Source organism: Protopterus annectens, chromosome 15.part0 (assembly GCF_019279795.1).
Source record: "Protopterus annectens isolate FY-2018-M chromosome 15.part0, PAN1.0, whole genome shotgun sequence".
Taxonomy (NCBI): domain Eukaryota; kingdom Metazoa; phylum Chordata; order Ceratodontiformes; family Protopteridae; genus Protopterus; species Protopterus annectens.
Genome location: NC_056749.1, coordinates 742,540,591 through 742,557,216, shown reverse-complemented (window position 1 = coordinate 742,557,216; position 16,626 = coordinate 742,540,591). Strand labels below are relative to the sequence as shown.

The 16,626-nt window shown below is 41.9% G+C and overlaps 1 protein-coding gene across 1 annotated transcript in view; it reads left to right on the top strand.

Annotated features, from left to right (window-relative positions):
* Positions 1-16,626, top strand: part of LOC122790044 (gamma-aminobutyric acid receptor subunit beta-4) — a 1,529,477-nt gene that overhangs the window by 1,274,899 nt on the left and 237,952 nt on the right. The window lies entirely within an intron of this gene.

Genomic DNA, 16,626 nt, shown 5'->3' with positions numbered 1-16,626 from the left:
TTTTTGTTGATCTGTTCCCTCTTCTATACTCCTTACTGTCTTATCTGCTTTATAATTTTCCTCTATTCGATACTTTGATGATGGTATTCAATTTTGCCCCTTCTTTTCTCTTACTACCCAGTGATCTTGTGGTGAAATTTTATCTGTTATTAATTTAGCTACACAGTAATATATCCTGTTTACTTCTGTTATATCTCATGGATCTCTACGGACAGTCCTAATTACTGTGTTCATTTGTTTTATCAAACGTCTGGCTTTTTGGGTTTTATTGACCTTCTTCAGTCTATTTCTTTCATTGATCCTAATATGTCAATCTATCTCTATTAAATCAAGCAACTCCTCTCTTAGCTGATTTTCTTCTAAACTGAAGGCATACTTTTTTGTTCTCCATTTTCTGCAGGCATTCTGTAGAAAGTTCTATAGCATCATCCTGTGGCACATTCTCTTCAATTTTATCCTGTGTCATCCATTGCTTTGTCATATGGGAACTCACTGGCCTATCACTCCTCAACATTGACTGTTACAGAGTTGCCACAGTTTCCTGTTCCCTCCCTTGCTGTCCAGCTTCAAGTGAACAATTATACAGGTTTCTTATGGAAGGCTCCAAAATATCTTCATAATGCAATTCACCGGTTGCTTCCCATTCCACTGGTTTGTCCTTAATTTGGATGTCTGTTGCTCTATCCTGCTGTGGTGATACCTAGCTGTGTGAGTTCATCAATGATGCCTGAGTGGGGGTAGTGTTAAAAGTCTTATCTAAGTGTAGGTAGGTTGTGTGCACAGATTTCCCCTCATCCAAGGCCTTGATGGCTGTCTCAAATAAGTCCACCAGGTTTAACAGGTATGCTCTCCCTTTGACAAATCCAAACTGAGTAGGGTCATGTGTCTAGAGATTACCTATATCTCTGTTGATAAGGTCTATGTGATGATTTGCTCCATGGCCTTGCAAATAAGACTAGTCAGGTTAATAGGTCTATAATTACCAGGGTCATTGGAAGTATCACCTTTGTGCAAGGGAATAACAGCGGCCATTTTCCATTCAGCTGGAATGAAGCTGGTACTTAGACTATGATTGAAAAGGGTACCCAATGGCATTGCTAATTCTTGTTGGAGCCCATGTAAAATGCAGCCTGGGATGTTATCAGGTCCCATAGATGCTGTGTTTTTGTTCTTAGAGATATAAAGTAGGATACAGGTGGTAGGGATGTCATGGGGTACACATGGCAGGGACAGGGGAGTAAAGTTTTCACAGAATCTGTCAGGCAACAGGTTAGCTATGTCCACAGGCTCAGTATATGTGGTATCATTAACTACCAGTTCAGTAAAATTCTGGGCATTTTCCTTTTTTGTTAGGGATGTAACTAAAAATGCCCTTGTATGGTTGTCCTTAGTTGAGGAAGCTAATTTGGATTCGTAGTTTGCTTTGGAGGACTTTACAAGAAGTCTTATTTGCTTGTTTAAGCTGAGGAGGGAGTGCTTCCAGTTTAGGGCTCACTCCCTCTTACTCTTAGACAGCAATTTCTTCCACTTATTGTAAAGCTTGTTAATGGCAGTTGTCCATCAGGCAGGTTTGCTGTTTTTTGAGGAGCTTGGTTTGGTCCTATCAGGTACGGCCGAGTCAATGCAGTTATACAGGTGTTTGTATAAAGAATTGGTGTAGAATTCAGCATAGCTGCCAGTTCCATCTGACGGGGGAGGTGTAGTGAAGCTATTTATACCATCCCATAAGAATTTATAATCTGCTTTGGAGAAGCTTTTTAGTTTAGTTGCTGCTGGGGGAGGGGGTCAGATGTGATAGTTATTTTCGATGAGACTGAATTGCGGTCACATCTCACCATGGAAGATCGCACAGCGGAGGTTCTACAGTGGTCCCCATATCTGTACACACCAGATCTAGGATGCTGACACCACTTGTGGGCAGGAGCGGCTTTAGGTCAACTGGTGCCCTAGGCAAAAGCGCTCCATGGCACCCCCCACCACACCACCCGGTGCCCCCATCCTGGTCTACCTACACCAAATAAACACTGAAAAAGCACCCCTGCTAGAGTAGCGCCCTAGGAGGCCCCCTAGTTGGCCTATGCCTAAGGCCGGCTATGCTTGTGGGGGTGTCTACCAGCTGGTTTAGGGCATTGGGGTTAAAGAAGGAATCATACTGTTTAACCAATCTGGAGGTGTATTTGTCTTTAATGAATATTAATACACTGCCTCCTTTAGATTTACACCTGCATTTTGTAGTCTGAACGTGTGAAAGCAGGTGTAACCTGATATTGCTGGGGAGCTCTCCATAGCCATCAACCAGGTCTTCATGACTGCACAAATGTCTGCGTCTTCCAAGGTGAGGATTGCTTCCAGTGAGTGCAGTTTCATGTTAAGACTCAGCATTTAGCAGCATAACCTTGAGGTTGTTTTTAGATGGAGGTTTTACATTGGGAATTTTGTCCTTGAGACACTGCCTAAAAAAGGTCCTATGGGGGTGGCAAGACCCTTAGCCAGTAGCCGAAATCCTAGGGGTGACAGATGACAATCTCTGGCAAAGTATCAAGGTCTGCTGATCATGTCATCCCTGGTTCACAGATACTAGATCCCGTTAGAATGACAATTGAAACTAAGCCAATTATTGAAGTCAATCATTTTCTATTTGTTCTGAGGCATCATACTAGGTGAAGGTAAAATGCTGCTTAAGGCTAGGGACATACCTGCCTGAGACACATAGTCTGAGAGCTCAGTCATATCTCTCTTCATATAGTCCAGAGAGATACGTCTCAAGTCATTCACACCAACATGGACTATGATGGAGTCATAACAGTACCTGTTGTTGAAAGACTTTAGTGCATGTGTGATGTGGCAGATTGCATCACCTGACAGACAGCTGACGATGACGTTTCCCTTATCCAGCCTGGTGAGAGGGACATCTGTGTGTCTCACGATGGAATCACCTATGACTAATATGTTTGGTTTTATGTTTTGCCTTTAGGCTTTGACAGGTGAGACACTGGTATGTGAATTATTGTGTATTGTGTTTTGCAGAGGAAGTATTATGTGTAGCGTGCTTGTGTTTGTGTTTAGAAGATCTCTGGTGTTTATGTATGTTTCTGGTGAGGACCTCTGCCTATGTAGATATACGTGATGTGGGTTTGGGAGTAGTAGGATGCAAGGTGTGCATCCTGACAACTCGCTCATTGTCATATGTACTCACATGTTGAGTTTGTGTGGACTAGGAGTAGAGGGCTGTTATTGAACATGAGGCAGTTGCTACACTGCCTCAGGATGCCCATGTTGACTAAGCTGGCTGGAGAAACTGGGAAATTGTCCATCCATAGTGTTAGGTAAATTTATATCATCAGGAAAAGAGGTCACACTTAGGAATGGCTAGTGGGTGAGAGGTGTGTTGGTACCTCTGAGGCTAGGCTTAGTGTTCCACCTGATAGTAGAATAGGGATGCAAAAAACCTCGGTAGGACCACAAGCAAAGTGCTAAGGGAAAATTTAACAAGCAAAATGTTTGCATCTATAACCATCAATGGTAACAACTGCTATGCAGCAGTGCATGATAGTGTGCTACAAGCTAACAAGCACAAATGCAGGGCTTAAATAAAACAAGAAACAACAAGAAGTAACCCTTTTAACTCAAACTAGCCAATAAGGAAGCATCTCTGAGCTCTAGTCCAATCACCCTCAATTAGATGAGATGCAGACAGTACTCTCCTCCCACAAGGATGCAAAAGAGCCTTCATCAACAAAGATGGCTTGAATTTGATGCTTATAAGTTACAAAACAAACCCAAAAAAACAATAAACCTGGAACTGGGCTATGCTACAGCTGAACTAGTACAGTATATAGTAAAATGTGGTAAAAAACAGTTCAGACAATTCAAACAGACAGTAGAATGCAAATACAAATTAAAACTGCAACATAAGAGAAGAAACAGGCACTTATAGATAGTTGGAAGCAATGGATGCCTTTCAATATCTCAGTGAAGAGCTGGTTTTAGAACTCAAGTGATACCAAACTGTCTAGATTCAGCAAGTCTTAATCTGGTCTAGGCTACAAAATGCAGAAGTACTAGAGATTCAAAGTGCATAAAATCACAGTCACAACAGCAAAAACAGTTTAAATAAAGCAGTAAGACACCAGCAATTCCCAGCTTAGAAGAGTGTAGGCCACAGTCTCCCACCACAAGAGTCAACCATAAACCTTCCTGATGTAAAACAACTGGTTTTGGAGACCAAGTGCTTAAGTCATAACTAAGACTCTTCAGAATAACAGACACAATAGGCCTTCAACCAACAATTTCCAGCTTAGAAGGGTGTAGACTATTGTTTCCTGCCACAAGGGTTTAGACCACAAATCTTCCTAATGTAAATTAACTGTCTGGAACCCAAGTGCTTAAACCAGAATAAAGGCACTTAGAATAACAGGCATAATAAATCTTCACCAGCAATTCCCAGCGTAGAAGGGTGTAGGCTGTTAAAAGAATAGATAAAAAGTTGTCTTATGTCGTATAGGTTATTATAGAATGATAGAATAAGTGCAATTATGTTTAATAGTAAATGGATTTTAGTACAATATTAAGTAAAATCAAATGGTGGTTGTGGAGAAAGGAGTTGGGGGGTTAATAGGGTGAACATTTTGTATGATTGTAAGTACAATTGTGAATGTGTAAATATACTGGTATATCTATGTATTTGTACATTTGTAAATATGTTTAAATATGTAAATATGCTGTAAATAAGAGTTATTTTTGCGTATATAAATAAAGGACCCCTACTCTTTTCGATAAATGCCATGGAATGTTCTACATCCTCCTGACCTACCCCCCAGCTCATTGGGGCTTCAGATTAACATTTCATCCAAAGGGTATACATAACATAAAGATATTTACACTGAACTAGGTAGAAATATTTGAAACATTATTATAGAAATAGTACAACAGGTACAAATATGACTCTGTCATTGTACATGTGGGTGTGAATGATCTGCGACATACCTCCCTGGACTTCATGAAAAGAGACATGGAGGAGCTCTCAGATTATGTAGCCCAGGTGGGTATGACACTAGCCCTCAGCAGCATCCTTCCATCACCCAGAATGATATCACAGTACAAGTAGAGAATGATTGATTTCAACAATTGGCTAAGTTTCTGGTGTCATTATAAGGGGACCCAGTATCTGTTTGCTTGGGATGACATGATTAACAGACCTTGATGCTTTGCCAGAGATGGCCTGCATCTGTCACCCCTCAGCTTCCAGATACTAGCCAAGGCTCTTGCCATCCCTAGGGTGCCTTTTTAGGTGGTGTTCCAAGGACCAAATTACCACCATAAGAGCTACAGACAAATGCAATCTGGGGGTCATGCTGCTCAATGCTAGAAGTCTAAATCTCAAAATGCACTTGCTTGAAGCACGCCTTAAAATGGAGAACATTGACATTTGTGCTGTAACAGAGACCTGGTTCATGGCAGCAGAAAGCAACCCTACACTGCCAAGCTATAACTCATTCCACACCTTTCGCCCCCTGAACTTGGACCGAAGCTCCAAAGGCAGTGGTGTTTCCATATTCATAAAGGATGTGCACACCTCCAGACTGGTAGCCCAGCATAACACATCAGAGATACTTCAGGTGCAGCTAACATTGGGTAAGACAGTGATTCAGGTTGTAGCCTGCTATAGGTCCCCACCCATGTCCCAACACTCACACTCCATGTTCCTAAGCACCCTGGAGAATATTAGGGTCCAACCTAACACTCTCTTACTAGGGGACTTCAACTACCCCTCTATTAACTGGGAAAACTAGTCATGTACCAATACACTTACCCAATGTTTCCTGGAATTCATTAATTCCAATGCCCTTGACCAGCTCATTCTTACCCTCGCTAGAGGTAGCAACATCCTTGACCTGGTCATTACTAACATGGGCAACCGTTGCTCTACAGCAATAGTCATCTCCTACCTGGTTAGATCCAACCACAAACTAATCACCTTGGAAATCCACATCCCTCCCACCCCACCCCACCCCACCCCCCCTACCCCGCAAAAGTAACCACCATGAAAAATTTCTCCAAACCTAACTTTGGGCTCCTAAAAACAGAGGTGGCTAACTTCATGGCACCCATGAAAATGGAGAATAGTTGCATGACCACCGAATCATACACCAATGCACTGTACAAACACGCACACAAATGCATGGATCTCAAGTGGTCCCCTGCCATAAACAAACTCTACAACAGAAGGATGAAACTGATGTGGAATAATGTGAAGTGGTAAGACTGGAAAAACTCCCTTATTAGCCTCATCAAATCCTCTAAAGCTAGCTATGAAAACAGAATTGCAGCAGATAATAAAGACAATCACAAGGCCTTCTATAGTTGTGTAAAGAATCTCCACGGTAATACACAGATTTGCTCTGAGCTACTGCACAATGGTACCTCCTATACTGAGCCAGCAGATATTGCCAGTATACTGGCCGACAGATTCAGTGCCAACTTTACCCCTCTCTCCCCCCAAAGGACTAATCACAATACCAGTAGATTGCCAGGCACCCAGTATTACTGCTGCACAGGTTAAAACAGCATTTTCCAAGGCCAAGAATACAGCTTGTATGGGACCTGACAATATCCCTGGCTGTGTTCTACATGAACTACAGAGTGAACTGGCACCTCACCTGTGTGCCCTTGTTCAATCAAAGCCTCACCTCAGGCTTTGTCCCTACCGAATGGTGCACTGTTACAGTCATCCCTCTCCAGAAAGGAGGAGTGATTACAGACCCTGGGAACTATCGCCTCATTAATCTGACGAGCATGATATGCAAAGCTATGGAACACATCATCATGGACTTAATAAACAAGGATATAGGTAATATCCAAACTCTGGATCCCACACAGTTTGGTTTTGTGAAGGGTAGATCATGCCTGCTCAAAATCTTTGAATCAGTCACCAGAGCTGTGGATGAAGGCAAAGTGGTTCATACAGCCTACCTTGATCAGGCCAAGGCTTTTGATAGCATTCCCATCTCAGGAATCATAGACAAACTCACTAAGCTAGGCATCAACCCCTATATCACTAGGTGGGTTGCAAACTGGCTCACAGATAGAACCCACAGTGTGAAAGTAGCTGACTCCAAGTCAGACTGCTGACTAGTCACAAGTGAAGCCCCACAAGGTTCAGTCCTGGGTCCTCTCCTGTTTGGTATCTACTTCTCTGAAGTCCAGATCAACACAAAGGGACTCTGGCTGACAACGTTTGCAGACAATTGCAAGTTGGGAGCTATTATTAACTCTACACGTGATGTTGACATCCTACAGAATGGCCTCACTGAGACCAACAACTGGTGTCAAAACTATGGCCTTAAGCTCAATGCCAAGAAATGTGTCATCATCCCCTTTGGGAAAAACCCAGTTCCCATGAATTAGCACATTGATGGCAGTCCACTGAACATGGAAGGCATTATATGAGATCTGGGAACACAGGTTGACAGCAACTTCTCTTTTGATCACTAGATTGCCACTGTTGTCAGAAAGTCCTTCTATGTGGCACATCTCATTACTAAGGGTTTTGCATCCAGGAAGAAAGAAGTCATTGTCTCCCTCTACTCTTCCCTCATTAGGCCAGTCATCGAGTACAATGCCCCATTTGGCATGTACCTCACTAGACACCTGCAAAAACTGGAGAGGCCACAAAAGTACCTCACAAATAGGATGCTAGGCCTTAAACACTTGTCCTATATGGACAGACTCAAAAAACTCCAACTATTCGCTGTCTCATATTGCCTACTTAGAGAAGATCTCTGCTTGACTTACAAAGCCATGTCTGACCCAGCTCTGTTAGAAATGCTACATCTAAAGAAATCCCAATCCCTCCGCACCACATGCTGCAGAGACCTCAATTTCATTACCACAATTAACAGAACATGCTGAAGGGAAAGGTTCATAACACAGAGACTGCCCATGCTATGGAATAGACTTCCCATACATGTCAAGCAGAGCACTTTGTTGACCCTCTTCGAGAGAAATCTTGATGAGTGGATGGGAAACAGAAATTTCACCCTGGGGATAACTCCAGTAGCTCTACTCGACAGAAGCACTGGGAACTAAGGTCAGGTGGCACTATGCCAAGGTAATCATATGGCTAGGCTTGTAAAGGCTCTAGGACCATTAGCCTAGTACACACCTATAAACCTATATATCCAGACTTTGATTTAACACAATGCATATATAGCCTAGCTAATATGGTAGCATATAAACTAATTAAATACCTATGATTTATTATATATTACTATTTCTCTGAATATATGATCAAACTAATAGTAATACAATTCCTACAACTATAAAGAACAGGAACTATCAAATAGAAATCAGTATAATAAAATGGAGAGTCTACACCTGTAGTATGTATAAGGAAAATAAATAAAACAATGCATTTGATATGTATATTTACTTGAGAAAAATTGGTATTATGCTATATCAGCAAACTTGGAAATTAACATCATGACATTTTATATTCACCCTGATATTTAGTTGTGGTCATCTACTGTCTTAACTGCTGAATTTAAGCTGTTTCAGGTGTTTCCATTTTGTATTGAAAGCATCTCTGTAACATCTGCATTCAGCAATTTGCATCTCAGCTTTATATATTTTTGCTATAATTTGACAACATTCATAAGTTTGTAAAGATGTGACATTTTTCCAGTATCTAGTGAGAACTTTCTTAGAATCAAGGGCAATAGTGTGCAATATTTTGTGCTTCTCCAGTGAAGGGGTTAATCTAAAAACTGCCATATGTTGCCATACCATGCAGTTTAAAGTTGTAACATAAGGGACATCACATTAAAGATTCATGCAAAACTGCTTGAGTATAGGAAAGCCCCATAACATATGTGCACATGACCCAATGACATCCTTAAGGAAACATTTCCAGTACATAGGAGCAGCTCACTGAAAGATTTGTAATATCCTGGCTGGAGACCAAAATAGTCTGTGGAAACATTTCCATTCATAAACCATCCATTTAGGAGAATAACTAGTTATAAAGGGAATAGCCAGGATTCTGTCTGTGTGTGAGGCAGACAAACATATAACTATCTCACTCAAATATATGTTCTTAACAGCAGGAGCTGAGTCATATTATATGTCACAAAATAATGAATATAAAGAGGAACGTGTGGCTCGTGTGATTTTAGAGCCCACAAACACAGTTCTAAATATTAGCAAAATGGACGTGCATACATGCATGAGAGTTTATGGGATAAATCGTTGAGAAGATAAGGGAGGTTAATTGCTTAAAATGAGAAAAACATGAGATATAGAAAGATTTTGATTTGTAATCTTCATGATTTGTAATCTTCTATCATTTGAATAAAAGACTTAAAATACTCATCTGAAAGGATATTGATTACTTAAAATATATGGTGTTTCCATCATATATTGCAAGGAAACCATACAGATTTGGCAAGAAAACTTGGGGGGGGGGCATATATGAGGAAATAAAACTGCTTGCATTGATTGAAGTATCCAGAATCCTTAAACAGGGACATGTTGCCTTAGAGATAACATTGGAGTACTGAATTACACAATTTTCCTTTAATTTTAAAAGGCACCCTTGACTTGTTTAGAGGTAAGCTGCAATTCACATGACCCTAGATGTGATTTGAGAGGAGAAAGCATGGGATCAGACATTAGTTGTGCCCATACCTCTCAAGCGTTTAGTACAAGAAACTTGGACAAATCTAAAATAGTGGGGTGGATAAAGGCCCCAAAATAGGGACAAATTTTATATATTGCTGTGATAAGCTTAGAAAATTGCTAGTAGAAAAGATTATATATTACCAAACATTTTCTGAACAGTATGAAGCCTGTAACTCAAATGTTTTTCATTATTTAGTGAATTCAATTCTCACTGATTTTCCAGAAAACCACAAATTCTATGAGAAACAGACCAAAAATGTGACACAAAAATATGGTCTTTCAGCAAAACCCTGGACAACTGAGAGGTATGGTTGTGCCCATGGAAGAGTAGGGTGAGGGTAATACAGGCTATATATAAAAAAAAAAAGATCCAAAACTAAACTTGGAAATTTAACACCGCCTCGTAGTTTGGAGGCATAGTGAATAGTTTGATGGCCCTGAATATGACTTGAAGACCATAAAAATGTGAGGATTTTCCTATCCCATTTACAAAGGTATGTTGTTGGAATCCTTAATGGAAGAACCTACATGATATAAAATATCTTAGGCTATAACATTTTCACAAATGCAATTTTTAATTCAAGTGGCAGAGCCCATGCAGCAGGAGCGGCTTGTGCTATTGGACTGCAGCCCCCCCCCCCAGCTGTACAAAGGAAAATAAATAAATAAAAAACAAAATAAAACAAATAATAAAATAAAATAAAAACAAACATGAGTTCAGACTGCTACTGAACCAGTGCAGAGCATGCGCACAGATCCGGACTGCTGGTAAGACAGTCCAACTGCAATAGACTGGAAGGGGATTATACGGCAACATGCTGGAGCCTGCGGGAAGGACAGGAGTTAGGCTCTCTCACAGGGCTTTTGTGTTTGAAACTGGAGCTTTGGACTGAAAGCAGGTACAACTTGTTTATACTAACTGAAGTGTGTGTGTGTGTGTGTGTGTGTGTGTGTGTGTGTGTGTGTGTGTGTGTGTGTGTGTGTGTAATGCCCCAGTAACTAGAAAAAAGTCAGGACATATTCCTGCTGGCTAGACTCAAACTCTATACGTTGGGAGTAGGTAGCAAGAGCTTAAATTCCCTACTCACCACCACTTGTAAAATGTTTGCCTCATTTTTGTTGTACTCTTCATAAAATCTGTGTTTTTTTAGATTTTTAATTCACTAAATAATGACAGGCATTTGAATTTCAGACTTCATATTCTTCAGAAAGTACATGGTAGCAAAAAGTATTTTATTCTAGCAATTTTCTGTTTATAAGATCAATATTTGAAATTTGTCCCTATTTTGGGGACTGTATTCCCCCATTATTGGCTTTGTCCAGGTTTTTTGTGCTAACAGGTTGAGAGCTATAGTGAGAACTGAATTCACTGAATATGTTTGGGGGCTAAATTCCCCCATTATTGGCTTTGTCGTGATGTTTTCTGCTAAGAAGTTGAGAGCTATGGTGAGAACTGAATTCACTAAATGATAGCCATTTAAGTTTCAGTCTACCTGTCTTTCAAGAAACAGCTAATTTGGCATAGTGGTATGTTGTTCTAATTTTAATGCACAGGCTCCTGGGTTCAAGACTTGGCAGTAAAATGCATGGTGATAACACAGCATTTTATTCTAGCAACTTTCCAAGATTATGCAAGCAATGTTTAAAATGTGTCCCTAGTTTTTGGGCTTTTGTCCCAGCTCCCCAATAAATGTTGTCTTTTTCCAGATTTCTTGTGCTTCAAAGTTGAAAGATGCAGTTGAGTGTCGAGTGCATTTTACAAGGAGCTGAGAGCTTGAAGATAAGTTTAGTGCTGCTTATGCTGTGGCTGCTTGTGTTGTTAATAGCACAACAGCTAATGTACTTGCTTTTGATGCAGATGACTGTGGGTTCTACTCCCACAGTATATCAATGCATTGCTGATACTGTACTGTGGGGTGGATGCTGCAGTCCTGAGAATGTCCTCTTTGGCGGAGATACCTAGTAATGATGAACCTGTTATCAGTTTGCCATCCATTCCCTATTGCAATATTACTAGGTTATAATTTATTTAATGTAGCATAGGCAATTTATTCCTCAGGAGCAACAAGCACTTTATTTGTAGATAAACAATGAAATATAAAGTTGTGTGCTAGCAGCAATCTCTTCATTAGTTACCAATCTCTTCAATGTGGAATTATTTAGATGACTTTTACTTCTGCGGAGATTGTGCATATTTACTGATACTGGTGGATTGTAGAAGTTTGAGTGGACTTTTATGATGGAAATGTTCTGAATTGAGCAGTTTTGGCATTACTGGTGCATGCATTTTGTTTCACTGTTTACTGGAAAAATATTCAAAACAATAAATTTAAAATGCCCTCTAACAACTGTACTCTATTATACAAGGAATATAATTTAATACAATCAGGAAGTTGTATCAAAGAACACATGTATGCTTCCTGTGCAAGGGGCCTATGATTTGAAAACAGCCCAAGTTAATCTTTTTCTGCCACTGGCCAGATGTATTTTCTTTGAATGTGAGTTTTGATGCTGTTTTAATGAACGTGAGTTTCAAGGGCAGAGAAGTTTTAATGCTAAGTCTATTTTCATTGTGAAACTGCATTGCTTTGTTTATAGGTTCATAGGTTCATACTAGGCTATCTGCCCGAGGGCATTTACAAGCCTAGCCCATCGTTTTGTGGCTTACGCCACCCCTTTAGTATGGGGAACTATACCCATTATTTTGCTGTGCCTCTGTTGAGCAGTGACACTGAGGTAATCCCTGGGGTATATCTGCGATCTCCCATCCATTGGTCAAGATTTCTCTTGAACAAGGCCAGCGAGGTGCTCTGCCTCACATGTACCGGGATTTTGTTCCACAGCATAGGGAGTCTTTGGGTGATGAATCTATCCCTCCAGCACGTCCTATTAATAGCCGTGTCAAGGTTTAAGTCTCCCGCCCTTGTGGCTCTGATGGATCTAGATTTTTTGAGGTGAAGCATATTCATCAAATCTGGGTTTGACATGGCCTTGTATGTTAGGCAAAGGTCACCTCTGAGCAAGCGGTGTTACTGAATAGAGCTGGAGTTCTTTCAGTCGGGCAGCATAGGACAGATTTTTGAGACCCTTTATCCTTTTGGTGAGGAACTTTTGTGGCCTTTCCAGCTGCTGCAAGTGTCGGGTCAGATACATTCCGAATGGGGCATTGTACTCAATCATTGGTCTGATGAGTGATGAGTAAAGGGAGACTATGACCTCCCTTGATCTAGATGAGAATCCCTTCATGATAAGGTGGGCAATGTAGAAGGTCTTCCTAACTACTTTAGCTACATGGGTGTCGAATGACAGACTACTATCAACCTGGGTCCCCAGGTCCCTGATAACTTCTTCTGTGCTCAGTGGATTGCCACCTATTTGGTAGCTAGGAGTAACCTTGTTTTTCTCGAAGGGTATGACTATGCATTTTTTGGCATTTAACTTTAGGCCGTGGCTCTGGCACCAGTTATCCATTTCTGTGAGACCCTTCTGAAGGATATCTGTGTCAGATGTGTTTTCTACTATGGCGCCCAGTTTTCAGTCATCTGCAAACTTTGTCAGGCATAACCCTCCTGTGTTTGCTTGTACTTCGGAAAAGTAGATGCCAAACAAGAGTGGGCCCAGGACTGAGCCCTGTGGGACACCACTTGTGACAGGCTTTGAGTCTGACATGGCGCCAGCAACTCTGACCCTGTGGGTTCTGTCACTCAGCCAGTTTGCAACCCATCTTGTGATGTATGGGTTGACATTTAAGCTGATGAGTTTTTCAATGATACCCGAGTGGGGTATTGTATCGAAGGCCTTAGCCAGATCGAGGTAGGCTGTATGGACTGCCTTTCCCTCATCAATGGCTTTGGTGACTGTTTCAAAAGTCAACCAAGTTTAAAAGGCATGATCTGCCTTTGACAAAGCCAAACTGGGTTGGATCCAAAGTCTGCAAATTCCCTATGTCTTTATTTATGAGGTCCATTATGATCCTCTCCATGGCTTTGCAGATAAGGCTTGTCAAGCTAATGGGCGGTAATTTCCAGGGTCGGTGGAGGCACCGCCTTTGTGAAGTGGTACCACAGTTGCAGTGCGCCACTCCTGGGTATGTATCCAGAGGTAAGACTTTGATTAAACAGCTGTCCTAGCTGTGGGTTTAATTCCTCATTGAGTTCATGGAGCACACAGCCGGGGACACCATCAGGTCCCATGGATGCTGTGTTTTTGCTTTGGAGAGAGCAGTTCTCACTTGGGCGCTGGAGATGTTTGGGGGCTGCAATCGCTTGGTATAGATATCTCTCCTTTTGGGGAGGGGAGAAGTTTGCACTGAACCTGTCAGCCAGTATGTTGGCAATGTCTGTAGGATCAGTAATCTTCACATCATTTTGAACTAGCTCTGAGCATATCTGGGAGTTTCCTCCCAGGTTTCTAACATAGCTAAAGAAGGCCTTATGATTGTCTTTTGAGTCTTTAGCTATTTTTCTCTCGAAATTTGCTTTGGATGATTTTATGAGAGCTCTTAGTTTTTTACTTATAGTGATCAAGGGTGTCTTACCTTTTAAGGATTTTGCTCTATCTTGTAGTAGCTTCCTCCTTTTGTTGTAGAGTTTGTTTATGGCTGGGGTCCACCAGACTGGACGTTTGCTTTTGGTACAAAGAGTCTTTGTTTTGCTTGGGATTGCCTTATCCATGCAGTCCTGCAGGTGCTGGCAGAAGGCATTTGTAAGTGATTCAGCGGCTTGAGTACTGTTTTCCACGCTCGGGGCCTTAAAGGAGACCACACTAGTCTTTAGAAGTGTGAAGTCGGCTTTTGAGAAGTTCTTTACTGTGGTCTTTTTTATTTCAGGTGGGGGTGGGATGAGGACCTCCAGCGAGATTAGTTTGTGGTCTGATCTCACCAGTGAGGGGTACACCTCCGGTGTTGAACATTGTGCTCCCATGTTCGTGATGATGAGATCAAGTATGGTATCTCCTCTTGTGGGGATGATGACTAGTTGTTCCATGGCATTTGAGTTTATGAATTCCAGGAACTTTTGGGCTAGGGTGTTTGGGCTTGAGTAGTGTTCCCAGTCTATATTAGGGTAATTGAAGTCACCTAGTATGATGGTGTTTGGTGATACATTTATCCCCTCTAGTGTTTTCAGGAGGGCCATGTGAGGTTCCTGAGTTTGTGAGGGTGGCCTGTAACATGCTACAATTTGCAGAGCAGTCTTGCCTATGGTTAATTGCACCTGGATGGTCTCCGATGCATCATGGGTTGCCACCAGTCTTGAGGTGTGGGTGTCCTTGATGAATATGGATACCCCCCCTCCTTTCTTGGTATTGTCCGGATTTTGGGGCCGGAACGCATGATATGAGGTAAAACCTGATAGCGCTGGGGTGCTCTCAGGAGCCTTGAACCAGGTTTCTGTCACAGCACAGACATCGATGTTCTCCATACTGAGAAGGGCCTCGAGTGCGTGCATTTTGAGATTTAGACTTCTGGCATTGAGCAGCATTACCCTTAGTTTTTTCCTTTTTGTGTTCTAGGGTGGTAGGTTTGAATTTGAGCCTTGCCTAAAAAGGCACTATGGGGGTGGCAGGAGCCTTTGCCAATATCCGAATCCCAGGGTGACAGGTGCAAGCCGTCCTTTGGCAGCGTGGCTTGTCCAGCATGTCATCCCAGGCAGACAGACACTGGATCCCCTTTGAATGACACCAGTGTTTAAGCCAATTGTTAAAGCTGATCATCTTATCTCTGTATTGTGGCATCATTCTTGGTGAAGGTAGGATACTGCTCAAGGTCAGGGTCATACCTTCCTGGGCTACATAATCAGAGAGCTCCTCAATGTCTCTTTTCATGTAGTCCAAGGAGGTACGTCTCAGGTCGTTTACACCAGCGTGGACAATGACTGAGTCATATTTGTACCGGCTGTTGAGAGACCTGAGTGCTTGCGTTATGTGGCGGATTCTAGCGCCCGACAGGCAGCTTACTGTGACCTTCTCCTTACTCAGTCTGGTGAGCAGGACGTCAGTGTGTCTGACTATGGAGTCACCAATGACTAGTGTGTCTAGCATTGTGTTTGGCCTTAAGGGCTGTGACTGTTTGACACTCTGACTGTGAGGTCTATGTGTTGCAGGTGTTGTGTTCTGAGGTGGTGGTTGTTTGGGTGTCTGCTTTGGTGGCCTCTGCTGTTTTGGTAGATTTTTGATCAGAGCCTCCAAGTATGTCTTTGTGTGTTTATGTGTATGATTTGAGGTTGTAATGGTACTATGTGAGACTGGGTCTATAGTGTGTGTGGTAACCTTCTCCTCCTGACTGGTCTTGCCAGTCCTATGTTGAGAGAGCTCAGCCTCCAGTTTGGCCGTATAGTTGCATCTCTTGCATGTATTTGTGTTTTGTGGGAGGAGGAGAGGGTTGTCTGTGTACATGAGGCAATTGTAACATTGCCTCAATATTCCCAGGTTCACCAGCTGAGCAGGAGAGGACACTAGCAACTGATCCCTCGACATGCTAGAAGGAATAGACAAAAACTTTAAAAAGATTCCGGGGACGTGGGTGACCGAGAAATGGGGGGTTGCCTTTTTGGGGTACTATCTATGACAAGAGTGCCGTATCAAGGTAATAAGTACTGTAGGAGCAAGTGCTACATTTAACAGATAGAGAATAGTCTACTTGGAGTCAAGTAGAGATGATCTTTTTAATTATAGGATACACTGATTAGATCAGTTTAGCAGATGTCTATTAGTGTTTGTGCTTTAAAATGTAAAATAAAATGTTTAAATGAACTCCAAGTCATCGTAGAAGTAAAGCAGTATGCACATTACAGTGTTTATGGTAAATGGGGTGAAATAGCCAAGTAATGGGACATTGGAATAGCTGCAGGGGGAACCCCCATTTGACCATGATTTTGTGAGGGGGAAGGGGGCAAACTCAGCCCTGGCTGAACTATACCTCTCAACTATCCAGATTTTTCCAGAATGAAT